Raw genomic sequence first — 13,562 nt, 5'->3', positions numbered from 1 at the left:
CTGGCTTTGAAAACAGACCAAGCAGGCCAGCAGCACGGTTCGATTCCTGTAACAGCCTCCCCCAACAGGCGCTGGAATGTGGCGACTAGGGGCTTTTCAGAGTAACTTCATTTTGAAGCCTACTCGTGACAATAAGCGATTTTCATTTCATTCATTTCATTTCATGCCCTCTCCTTCTCTTTCCACAGTTGCTGCCGGACCTGCTCAATTTTTCCAGTTCTTTCTGTATCTATGTTAAATTTGTCTGTGGTGGCGGAACACTATTTACTGTCAAGGATAAAAAATGTCCTTCCTCAGCCTTTGTGGATCATTTCAGTGGAAATGTGCTCTCCCAGGCTCAAAGAGCAACAGCCCACTGGAAGCAAAGTCTTGAGACCGGCCAGTCCAGCAGAAAGAAACCCTCCAACCCTCCCACTTCACCAAGTGTCAGAATGAACATGGTGTCCTGGATGTGATTAACAGCAGCAACTGTAGCAGAATCCAACTCCTTCAATGACTTGAGAACTCGTTGGTGTCTCAGCAGGCTGGATAACTGAGTGAATCCCTTTCCACACTGAGAGCAGGTGAATGGCATCTCTCCGGTGTGAACTCGGTTCAGCACACTGGCTAAATCACTGGCTTTTAAAGCAGACCAAGGCAGGCCAGCAGCACAGTTCAATTCCCGTACCAACCTCCTGAACAGGCGCCGGAATGTGGCGAGTAGGGGCTTTTCACAGTAACTACAGTGACAATAGGTGATTTTCATTTCAGTGTAGATGATGTTCTAAACCTCTGTGTGCAGAGAGCAGCTGAATGGTCTCTCCCCAGTGTGAACTCGCTGGTATCTCAGCAGTTGGGATGAATGACTGAATCCCTTACCACACAGAGGGCAGGTCAATGGCTTCTCACCTGTGTGAACCCACTGATGTCTCAGCAGGATGGATGGCTAAGTGAATCCCCTCCCACACACACTGCAGGTGAACGGCCTCTCCCCGGAGTGAACTCTCTGGTGTGTCAGCAGGTTGGTTAATTGAGAGAATCTCTTCCCTCACAGAGCAGGTGAACGGTCTCTCCCCAGAGTGAACTCGCTGGTGTGTCAGCAGTTGGGGTGAATGACTGAATCCCTAACCACACTCAGAACAGATAGAACATAGATACAGGCAATTTAGCATGGCCAATCCACCTAACCCACACATCTTTGGACTGTGGGAGGAAACCGGAGCACCCGAAGGAAACCCACGCACACACGGGGAGGACGTGCAGACTCCGCACAGACAGTGACCCAAGCCGGAATCGAACCTGGGACCCTGGAGCTGTGAAGCATTTATGCTAACCACCATGCTACCGTGCTGCCCAAATGAATGTTCTCTCCCCAGTGTGAACACGTCGATGTGTTTCCAGCACCGATGGGGAGCAGAATCCCTTCCCACAGTCCCCACATTTCCACGGTTTCTTCATGGTGGCTCTCCAGGTTCGATGATCAGCTGAGTTATCCACACTGAACGTGAGTACGGTTTCTCCCCCTGTGAATGGTGATGTGTTTTCAGGCTGTGTAACTGGTTAAAGCTCTTTCCACAGTCAGTGAACTGGAACACTCTCACTCAGATGCCTGGGTCTTGGTAGATTTTTCAGCTCAGACTGATGTTTAAAGCCTTTTGAAGAAGACAGAACAGTAAAATTATTTTTCCTTCTTGATTGAAAGGCCGATGATAATCATGTCCTGATGAATCAAGTGACTGTCAGATCTTCATCTGAGATTTAATTTGAGATTTCTGTCTGCAAATCCTCACTTTCTGATGTCCTGTAAAATGAGTTTACAAAAGTCATCACTGTCAGCACAGTATAGAAATTAAGAACAGACAATTCTAGTTTCTCTGGAATATTCAGTCCTCTTTCATTCCTCAAAAACTGCAAATCTCCATCCCACACACTCACCCTCCATTCTCACACTGCTGTATCTAATATTCACCCTCACAATTCTCCTGAAAGTCTTTCTGCAGCTATGATAGCATAGTGGTTAGCACAGTTGCTTCACAGCTCCAGGGTCCCAGGTTTGATTCCTGGCTTGGGTCACTGTCTATGCGGAGTCTGCACATTCTTCCCGTGTCTGCGTAGGTTTCCTCCAGGTGCTCCGGTTTCCTACCACAGTCCAAAGAAGTGCAGGTTAGGTGGATTGGCCATGTTAAATTGGCCTTAGTGTTCAAAAAGGTTGGGTGGGGTTACTGGGTTACAGGGAGGGTGGAGGTGCGGGCTTGGGTAGGGTGCTCTTTCCAAGGACTGGTGCAGACTCATGGGCTGAATGCCTCCTTCTGCACTGTAAATTCTATGATTCTATGATATGTCATATTACTGGACTAAAATTTTGGGTAATGTACAGAACTGTATGATTTTATTAGATATTTAGAGATGTTTGTGTGGTGGTGGTGGGGGGGGGGGGTGTGTGGCGGTGGTGGGGGAGGTGGAGGGGGGGGGGGGGGGGAGGGGGGTTCAAGACTGCATGGGGTTGCTTCAAGGAAGAACTTTATTTTGGAGGAAGAGCTCTCGAACCTCCTGCCTCTGAAGTTGGTGGTAGCAGAGATGATTAAGAATTTTAAAATGAAATTAAATGGGTACATGAAGGAAATAAACTTTCAGGGGAACAGGGACTGGTTGTTTAGCTGTACAGAGTCGGAATGGACAAGCTATTAAATTGATTTGTTCTGTGCCATAATGGCTCTATGTCTGGAAATATGTACATAGCTTTAGTATTATATTACAAGACTAGAAATATTAGTTAATATACCTTATTACAGAACCAAAAATAATACATCTAATCTGTACCATATAACAACACTGGGCATATCTCGCCCATATTAACTTACTGTCCCCTTAAATGTCAGCCATCTCCAGGGGAATCCAGCCCCTTATCTGTGAACATTAGGAAAGAGACCATCCTTTTAGCCAGACAAATAAATGTGGGGCTGATTTAGCACAGGGCTGGCTTTGAAAGCAGACTGAGGCAGGCCAGCTGCACGGTTCAATTCCTGTACCAGCCTCCCCGAACAGGTGCTGGAATGTGGCGACATTACAGTAACTTCATTTGAAGCCTACTTGTGACAATAAGCGATTTCCATTTCATTTTTTCATGTGTCAAGCTGAGGGACCAAAGGATTCAATGTCTTTAAGAGAGAGAGAGAGACCTGGGCCAAGCTTTCCAGAGTCTGCACCCTCCTTGGATTCACTTCCATTCCCTTCAGTTGAGGTCAGAATGAGACAATAAATGGAAAGGGAAGAAAAGAAAGTGTTTTACTCACAGAGGTTGAAAACAGGAGGAAGGTTTAGTCTGTGTGAAGCTCAATTATCACTCACACAAAGCCCGCGCTCTGATTGGCTGGAGAACCAGAGTACCTCCCGTTCTCAAACTTTTTTTATTGGTCAACATCTCAGCAGGGAGGTCAGGGGCGGGCTCTTTCCCGCATGTGCTCATCTCCCCCCCCCCTCCCCACCCATGGACATGCGCAGTCCCGGGCCGCCCGCCCGCGCGGCGGATAGAGCGGTTTCCCAGCGGGGGGAGCCTGGGAGCTACGGACGCCATTACTCATCCGGGGACCAGTCACGAAACCATGGGATTGGGATGAAAAGTTGGGTGGGGAGCGCACTCACCCCACCCTGACACAAAGTACATGTCGGCAGTCACTGGATTTGATTGTGACCCCCCCCCCTTAGCAATTTTTTTTTAAACTTCAGGTGGAAGCATTTAGGCACTGGGTGACATTGGGGAGAGCAGTAGGTGAGAGTGAAACTGACCCCAGAGTCAGCACCTTCAGGGAAGGAGAATTGGGGGAAAAGCAGGAGGAATGCAAGAGGGAGGATTGCGAGTGCGAGTGCACACCAATGCGAAGGCAAATGTACACCGAACGTGAGGGCACACTGAGCACGAAGCCATACCGGGCACGAGCGCACATCGAGCGCAAAGCCATACTGAGGGCGAGTACACACTGATTGTGGCAGACCAACATCATGCCGAGTGCGAGGGACACCGAATGTGAGGGCCCTGTTCACTATGTATTTGTTTATTCTGTAATTGGTTTCCCCATGTCACTGTGATGCTCCAGTTATCCATTTGTACAACTACACTGTCGTGTATTGTAGTGTATTGAAGCCTGTAGAATGGCACGGTGCTGTCTCTTGGTGATTTACGGTTATTGTGGTATGCGGACTGTTCATGGACCAAGTTTCGTCTGTTTCTTTGCAATGGTGAAATGACAGTGATTTTGCGGTATTTTACCTATTTACTGTTTTATGTTGGTGTTTTGTATTTTGTTTTTATGTATACGGAAGAATTATTGAACAATTCAAGATGTAAAACTTGTCTGCAGGTTGTGTTTCTCTGAGTTTCTGTTGCTTTGGCTGTAACTCTGTTTCCAGACCTGGTGTTTTGTATGGTGACTGCCTTTTTCTAACTTTGCAGCCAGAACTTATCCACGGTTGTACATTCCTGCTACCGGTTTGATGAAGGGCAGCAGTAGCCTGCTGGAAGGGGTGGATTTTGGTTGGCATGCTGCCGGGCTGAAGGTGGAGGAGAGCTCAATCTTGCAGTCTTTGAACTAGACGTGGTCGGGAGACCAGGTTTTGGTACTGTGGGAGAGGCAAGGCAGGGGCCCAATTGACTGTGTAATTCAGAGGTCTTATCAGGGTATCTCATAACCTACTGGTGATTCCTGTGTTTGTTTGTTTTTTATATTTTATTACAAACATGGATCAACGCAGGTTACAGCAAATAAACACCCCGGGAAACATACTTCCCAGCAATCAACTATACAATGTGTACAGATTTCCCCCCATTTTCACCCCCCCCCCCCCCCCACCCCACGACAAACAGCCCCTCACACATAGTCACAAACATCCCCCACCTTTCCTCAAAGCCCGCTGAAGAGCCCCTTAACTCATACTTTATATTTTCTAACCACAGGAAGTCATACGGGTCACACAACCAAGCCGCCATCCCCAATGGCCATGCCGACCACCACTTCAGCAAAATTTGCTGCCGTGCAATCAGAGAGGAACGCCACAACATCGACTTTCCACATCTGCATGAAACCCAAAATATTGCCACCAAAGGGTCCCGGTCCACCTCCTCCTCCACAATCTTGGCTAAGACCGCGAACTCTCCTGCCCAGAATCTTCCCAATTTTTTGCAATACAAAACATGTACACCTAATTCGCTGGCCCCCACCCACACCTCTCACACTGATCTGCTACCCCCTGGAAGAAGCCACTCATTCTCGCCTGAGTCATATGCACCCTGTGCACCACCTTAAACTGTTCAGGCACAACCTTGCACAAGAGGGGGTCCCGTTTATCCTACGCAGTGCCTCATTCCATTCTCCCCAATTGATCTCCCCTCCCAACTCTGCTTCCCATTTCTCCTTGATCTTCACCACCCACTCGCCTCTCTGCTCCCCCAGCCACTTGTATATATCCCAAATTCTTCCCTCCCTTCCGCATCCTGAAGCAACAGCCGCACCAGCAGGGTGACCTGTGTTTGTGGCTGCTCCTTGTTTGGGGGCAATGCAGGGTGCTGATGTTTTTCTTTTGAACTGATGTTAGTCTCTGTGTACTGGTGAGGAATTGTATGTTTGCTATCGTCTTATTGTTTTTTTCCCCAGCAGCTGTGTGCTTACCAAATGTGGCCCCTGAAACAGGGGAGTTTGTGTGTGTTCAGCAAACGCGATAGTTTCACTTAGGTAAAAAAATCAACCAAAATTGGGAACTATTCAAATTTTGATCAAAACGTAATTGCGAAAAACAATGTATTTAACAATTGAAATGAGTTCTTATTAATTACTGATAATGTCCGCCGGATGTTGCGTTGTAAGTTTCACAGGAGCCACAGTGAGAAGGTTGGTGGGTTTGTAAATTGGAAGTGACACATGAGCAGCTTGTTGGGCTGTTTCGTCTCACTGTCGATTTCATGTTCCAGCAAACGGCAATCGGTGTTGTGATTGGCTGAAGATGTCACTTATGTTCATTCTAAACATGGAAGTTTGTATATTTCTAATGAAAACTCGGACATGAATATAAAAGGTGAATGATATAGTGTCAGGCGGTATAACTTTTGTGTGTCAGTTTCCCTGGTGGTCTAGTGGTTAGGATTCGGCGCTTTCACCGCCGTGGCCCGGGTTCGATTCCCGGTCAGGGAATGATAAATTATTGTTGTCCACAAAACTGTTCAACGAAGCTGTATCGCAGTTTCACAGAAAGGAGCTCTGCTAGAATGAGTTAATTGACAGTTGTAGTTTCGCGTGAGAGCTGGCAAAGTTACAAATGCACAGTTCAACAATAAACACAGAGGCAGGAAGAAATGGGCCGTGATTACCTGCAAACGAAGAGAGATTATGAAGCAGCAGAAATCTGGCCGGTGTTGAGCCAGCTTTTATTGCTCACACAAACAAAATTATCTCCCAGACTGGTTCCAAATCTTGGGTGTGATGACAAGAAAACTTCTAACTGAAATTATTCAGTCCATTGAGGTCGCAGGAGCTGAATAAAACAGAAGAAGCTCAAAGGCAGTGCCACTCTCTGAGGAATTGTGGAAATGTTGCTGGGAGGTTAAGTGAGCTGAATATAAGCTACCTGCATGTTTCTGAGCCTGTGCTCGGTGTATTGGGAGGTTTTCTCCTGGTTGGAGTGTCCCCGGGATGGGCAGTAACCAGCAGATTGAAGCTGCAGTCTCCACGTTCTGCTGGCAGCGAGTGAATGGAGAGTTTGGGTAAAATCCAGCTGCTTACCCCTCTCTCACCCACTGTGGAGCCGGGCAAGAATTAATCTCATTCAAACCTCCTGGAAGTGTAAATTTCACAAGGCTGTGAGATGACGTATTGTGCTAATGTTTAACAACAAATTGGAACGAGGAAGCTTTGCCTCATAGTTACAGATGAGTACGTTTTAATGTTCTGCACAGTATGAAACAGGGGAGTTTGTGTGTGTTCAGCAAACGCGATAGTTTCACTTAGGTAAAAAATCAACCAAAATTGGGAACTATTCAAATTTTGATCAAAAAGTAATTGCGAAAAACAATGTATTTAACAAATGAAATGAGTTCTTACTAATTACTGATAATGTCCGCCGGATGTTGCGTTGTAAGTTTCACAGGAGCCACAGTGAGAAGGTTGGTGGGTTTTGTAAATTGGAAGTGACACATGAGCAGCTTGTTGGGCTGTTTCGTCTCACTGTCGATTTCATGTTGCAGCAAACAGCAATCGATGTTGTGATTGGCTGAAGTTGTCACTTATGTTCATTCTAAACATGGAAGTTTGTATATTTCTAATGAAAACTCGGACATGAATATAAAAGGTGAATGATATAGTGTCAGGCGGTATAACTTTTGTGTGTCAGTTTCCCTGGTGGTCTAGTGGTTAGGATTCGGCGCTTTTACCGCCGTGGCCCGGGTTCGATTCCCGGTCAGGGAATGATAAATTATTGTTTTTTTAAAAATAATTTTTATTGAAAGAGTTTTTCCATACAGACATTTACCCCTACTAATTTTTAAATTATTTACAACACAATCCCTCTAGGCAAATATCCCTCCCTCGCCCGCCCTCTCGCGTGCACCATTCCTCCCCCCACCCCCCCCCCCCAAGCAACAACTTAACAAACAAGGCAGCCTACAGTTTCAGACATGAGCAGCGAGCAGACTTGCCCGCGTTACAGTCGTGCATGTCCCCCCACGACCATTGTTCCCCCCCCCCTCCCCTCCCCCCCCCCCTCCCCTCCCCCCCCCTCCCCTCTCCCCCCCCTCCCCCCCCCCCCTCCCCGGGTTGCTGCTGCCACGACCCCGAACGCCTATCTCTGATCTAAAAAGTCAAGGAAAGGTTGCCACCGCCTGGAGAATCCCTGTACCGACCCTCTCAGGGCAAATTTGATCCTTTCTGGCTGAATATAGCTAGCCATATCGTTAATCCAAGTTTCAACGCTTGGAGGCCTCGCGTCCTTCCATTGAATTAATATCCTTCGTCAAGCCACTAGGGACGCAAAGGCCAGTATTCCGGCCTCCCTAGCCTCCTGTACCCCCGGTTCTACCCCGACCCCAAAGATCGCAAGCCCCCATCCTGGTTTGACCCTGGACCCCACCACCTTCGACACCGTCCTTGCCACCCCCTTCCAGAACCCTTCCAGCACCGGACATGCCCAGAACATATGCACATGGTTCGCTGGGCTTCCCAGACATCTGACACACCTGTCCTCACCCCCAAAGAACCGGCTCATCCTTGTCCCCGTCATGTGAGCTCTATGCAGCACCTTAAATTGAATGAGGCTCAGCCTCGCACACGAGGAGGAAGAATTGACCTTCTCCAGTGCATCCGCCCACGTCCCGTCTTCTATCTGCTCTCCCAGCTCCCCTTCCCACTTGGCTTTCAGCTCCTCCCCTGATGCTTCTTCCGCCTCCTGCATTATCTTGTAGATGTCCGATATCCTCCCCCCTCCGACCCAGACCCCCGAGAGCACCCTATCACTCGCCCCCTTACTGGGGAGCAGGGGGAACCCCTCCACCTGCCGCCTAGCAAATGCCTTCACTTGTAAATATCTGAACATGTTTCCCGGGGGAGCTCAAACTTCTCCTCCAGCCCTCCCAGGCTCGCAAACCTCCCCTCTATAAACAGGTCCTTCAGCTGCCGTATGCCCACCCTGTACCAGCTCTGAAATCCCCCGTCGATGTTCCCCGGGATGAATCTATGGTTCCCTCTTATTGGCGCCACCAACAGACCTCCCATTTCCCCCCTGTGTTGCCTCCACTGCCCCCATATCTTGAGGGTGGCCGCCACCACCGGGCTCGTGGTGTACCTCGTGGGGGGGAGCGGCCATGGTGCCGTTACTAGGGCCCCCAGGCTTGTGTTGCCACAGGACGCCCTCTCCATTCGTTTCCAAGCTGCCCCCTCCCCTTCCATCATCCACTTGCGCACCATCGACACATTTGCCGCCCAGTAATACCCCGAGAGATTGGGTAGTGCCAGCCCTCCAGTGCCCCTACTCCGCTCCAAAAAGACCCTCCTCACCCTTGGGGTGCCGTGCGCCCACACGTAGCTCATGATGCTACTCGTCACCTTTTTGAAGAAGGCCCTAGGGAGGAAGATGGGCAAGCACTGAAATAAAAACAAGAACCTTGGGAGGACCGTCATTTTGATTGACTGCACCCTCCCCGCCAGCGACAGCGGTACCATGTCCCACCTCTTAAATTCCTCCTCCATCTGTTCCACCAGCCTGGAAAAGTTCAACTTGTGGAGGGTCCCCCAGTTCCTTGCCACCTGCACCCCTAAGTACCTAAAGCTCTTTCCTGCTCGCTTGAAGGGGAGTCTCCCAATTCCCTCTCCCTGGTCCCCCGGGTGTATCACAAAAACCTCGCTTTTGCCCAAATTTAGTTTGTACCCCGAAAAGTCCCCAAACTCTGCTAATAGTTCCATTATCTCCGGCATTCCCCCTTCTGGGTCTGCCACGTACAGCAGTAGATCATCCGCATACAGCGATACCCGATAGAACATAGAACAGTACAGCACAGAACAGGCCCTTCGGCCCTCGATGTTGTGCCGAGCAATGATCACCCTACTTAAACCCACGTAACCCGTATACCCGTAACCCAACAATCCCCCCATTAACCTTACACTACGGGCAATTTAGCATGGCCAATCCACCTAACCTGCACATCTTTGGACTGTGGGAGGAAACCAGAGCAAACCCACGCACACACGGGGAGGACGTGCAGACTCCACACAGACAGTGACCCAGCCGGGAATCGAACCTGGGACCACTGGAGCTGTGAAGCATTGATGCTAACCACCATGCTACCGATGTTCCTCCCCTCCCCTAGTCAGTCCTCTCCACCCCCCTGAACCCCTCAGTGCCATCGCCAACAGTTCAATCGCCAGTGCGAAAAGTAAGGGGGATAGGGGACATCCCTGCCTGGTCCCTCGGTGGAGCCCGAAATACTCCGACCTCCTCCCGTTTGTCACTACACTCGCCGTCGGGGCCGAGTAGAGCAACTTCACCCACTTAATAAACCCTTCCCCAAACCCAAACCGTTCCAACGTCTCCCACAGGTACTCCCACTCCACCCTATCGAATGCCTTCTCCGCGTCCAGCGCTACCACTATCTCAGCCTCCCCCTCCACTGCCGGCATCATAATTACATTCAGCAATCTCCGCACGTTCGTGTTGAGCTGCCGCCCCTTCACGAACCCCGTCTGGTCCTCATGGATTACCCCTGGCACACAATCCTCTATTCTAGCTGCCAGGATCTTTGCCAGCAACTTGGCATCCACGTTCAGAAGCGAGATAGGCCTGTAGGACCCGCACTGCACGGGGTCTTTATCCCGCTTCAATATCAGGGAGATCAGAGCCTGCGACATTGTCGGGGGCAGAACCCCCCCCTCTCGCGCCTCATTAAAGGCTCGTACCAGTACCGGTCCCACCAAGTCCACATTTTTCTTATAGAATTCCACCGGGAACCCATCTGGCCCCGGCGCCTTCCCCGCCTGCATCTGACCTATTCCCTTGACTAGCTCCTCTAGCCCTATTGGCGCCCCCAGCCCTTCTACCAGCCCCTCCTGGACCCTTGGGAACCACAATTTGTTTAGGAAGTCCTCCATTCCCCCTCTCCTCGTCGGCGGCTCAGACCGATACAACTCCTTGTAAAAATCCCTGAAGACCCCGTTCACTTCTTGCCCCTTCTGCACTACCTTCCCGCCCCTCTCCTTCACTCCCCCAATCTCCCTAGCCGCATCTCGTTTGCGAAGCTGGTGTGCCAGCATCCTGCTCGCCTTTTCCCCATACGCATAGACCGCGCCCTGCGCCCTTCTCCACTGCGTCTCTGCCTTCCTGGTGGTCAGCAGGTCGAACTTGGCCTGCAGGCTGCGCCGTTCTCCCAGCAGCCCCTCCTCTGGTGCCTCCGCATATCTCCTATCCACTTCCAATAGCTCTCCCACCAGCCTCTCCCCCTCCTGCCTCTCCTTTCTTTCTCTGTGTGCCCTTATGGAGATCAGCTCTCCCCTGATCACTGCCTTCAGGGCCTCCCAGACCATCCCCACCTGCACCTCACCCGTGTCATTCAAGTCCAGATAGCTCTCAATGCTCTTCCGGACCCTTTTACACACCTCGTCGTCCGCTAACAGCCCCACATCCAGCCGCCACAGCGGGCGCTGGTCCCGCGCCTCCCCCATTTCCACATCCACCCAATGTGGTGCATGATCAGAGATCGCAATGGCCGAGTACTCAGCTTCCCGTACCCTCGGGATCAGCCCCCTGCTCAACACGAAGAAATCGATTCTGGAGTACACTCTATGGACGTGGGAGAAAAAGGAATACTCCCTCGCCCTCGGCCTACCAAACCTCCATGGGTCTACTCCTCCCATCTGCTCCATGTACCCCCTCAGCACTTCTGCCGCTGCCGGCCTCCTATTGGTCCTTGAGCTCGATCTGTCTAGCCCGGGGTCCAGCACTGTGTTAAAGTCCCCCCCCATGATCAAGCCCCCTGCCTCCAGTCCCGGAATGAGGCCCAATAGGCGCCTCATAAAACCCGCGTCATCCCAGTTCGGGGCATATACGTGACCATCACCACTTTCTCCCCCTGCAGCTTACCCTTCACCATCACATACCTACCCTCCTTATCCGCCACTACCTCCTCCGCCACGAACGACACCCTCTTTCCCACCAGAATCGCCACCCCCCGGTTCTTTGCGTCCAATCCAGAGTGGAACACCTGTCCCACCCACCCCCTTCTCAGGCGAACCTGGTCCACTACCTTCAAATGGGTCTCCTGTAACATTGCTACATCAGCCTTCAGTCCCTTCAGGTGTGAGAATACCCTTGATCTCTTGACCGGCCCATTCAGCCCCTCACGTTCCAAGTGATCAGCCGGGTCGCGGGACGAACCGCCCCCTTCCCCTGCCGATTAGCCATGTCCTGTTCCCTGCTCGCCCCGGGTCGACCCGCCCCTTCTGACCCGCTCCCCATGGCGATGGCCCCCTCCCCCCCCCCCCCCAGTCCTCCACTTCCCCTTCCCGGTCTTTCCAGCAGCAACCCGGTGTCCCTCCCTAACCCCCCTCCCCCCCCCCCCCCCCCCCCCCCAGGCTAGGACCCCTCCGAGCCGCGATGTACCCTCCATCGTACTCCCGTAAGTCAGCTGGTTTACGCTGACCCGGCAGCTCCTGCCACACTCCGACTCCTCCCGGCTCGGGGGGGGGGGCCTCCCCCCCCTTGCCACTCCTCCCTGGCCCCGCTCCAACGCGGGAAACGTCGCCATTGCTAGCCACGCCCCGCGCTCCTCCCCTCCCCCCTCCTCTGCCCCGCGCGCGGGAAAACAGAGGAAAGCCCGCGCTTTCGCCCTGCCACACCCCACCCCGCCATCTTCAGTTCGATAAATTATTGTTGTCCACAAAACTGTTCAACGAAGCTGTATCGCAGTTTCACAGAAAGGAGCTCTGCTAGAATGAGTTAATTGACAGTTGTAGTTTCGCGTGAGAGCTGGCAAAGTTACAAATGCACAGTTCAACAATAAACACAGAGGCAGGAAGAAATGGGCCATGATTACCTGCAAACGAAGAGAGATTCTGAAGCAGCAGAAATCTGGCCGGTGTTGAGCCAGCTTTTATTGCCCACACAAACAAAATTATCTCCCAGACTGGTTCCAAACCTTGGGTGTGATGACAAGAAAACTTCTAACTGAAATTATTCAGTCCATTGAGGTCACAGGAGCTGAATAAAACAGAAGAAGCTCAAAGGCAGTGCCACTCTCTGAGGAATTGTGGAAATGTTGCTGGGAGGTTAAGTGAGCTGAATATAAGCTACTTGCATGTTTCTGAGCCTGTGCTCGGTGTATTGGGAGGTTTTCTCCTGGTTGGAGTGTCCCCGGGATGGGCAGTAACCAGCAGATTGAAGCTGCAGTCTCCACGTTCTGCTGGCAGCGAGTGAATGGAGAGTTTGGGTAAAATCCGGCTGCTTGCCCCTCTCTCACCCACTGTGGAGCCGGGCAAGAATTAATCTCCTTCAAACCTCCTGGAAGTGTAAATTTCACAAGGCTGTGAGATGACGTATTTTGCTAATGTTTAACAACAAATTGGAACGAGGAAGCTTTGCCTCATAGTTACAGATGAGTACGTTTTAATGTTCTGCACAGTATGAAACAGGGGAGTTTGTGTGTGTTCAGCAAACGCGATAGTTTCACTTAGGTAAAAAATCAACCAAAATTGGGAACTATTCAAATTTTGATCAAAACGTAATTGCGAAAAACAATGTATTTAACAAATGAAATGAGTTCTTATTAATTATTGATAATGTCCGCCGGATGTTGCGTTGTAAGTTTCACAGGAGCCACAGTGTGAAGGTTGGTGGGTTTTGTAAATTGGAAGTGACACATGAGCAGCTTGTTGGGCTGTTTCGTCTCACTGTCGATTTCATGTTCCAGCAAACGGCAATCGGTGTTGTGATTGGCTGAAGATGTCACTTATGTTCATTCTAAACATGGAAGTTTGTATATTTCTAATGAAAACTCGGACATGAATATAAAAGGTGAATGATATAGTGTCAGGCGGTATAACTTTTGTGTGTCAGTT

At 50.6% G+C, this 13,562-nt stretch overlaps 2 non-coding genes across 2 annotated transcripts; both read left to right on the top strand.

The window, feature by feature from the left end:
* Positions 1 to 6,089: 6,089 nt before the first annotated feature.
* trnae-uuc lies at positions 6,090 to 6,161 on the top strand. Its single transcript has one exon. It is a non-coding gene; the product is annotated as a tRNA-Glu (tRNA).
* Positions 6,162 to 7,358: 1,197 nt separating this feature from the next.
* trnak-uuu lies at positions 7,359 to 7,430 on the top strand. The gene has a single exon. It is a non-coding gene; the product is annotated as a tRNA-Lys (tRNA).
* Positions 7,431 to 13,562: the final 6,132 nt, after the last annotated feature.

Source organism: Scyliorhinus canicula, chromosome 17, assembly GCF_902713615.1.
Source record: "Scyliorhinus canicula chromosome 17, sScyCan1.1, whole genome shotgun sequence".
NCBI lineage: Eukaryota > Metazoa > Chordata > Chondrichthyes > Carcharhiniformes > Scyliorhinidae > Scyliorhinus > Scyliorhinus canicula.
This window is presented reverse-complemented; position numbering and strand designations above follow the sequence as displayed.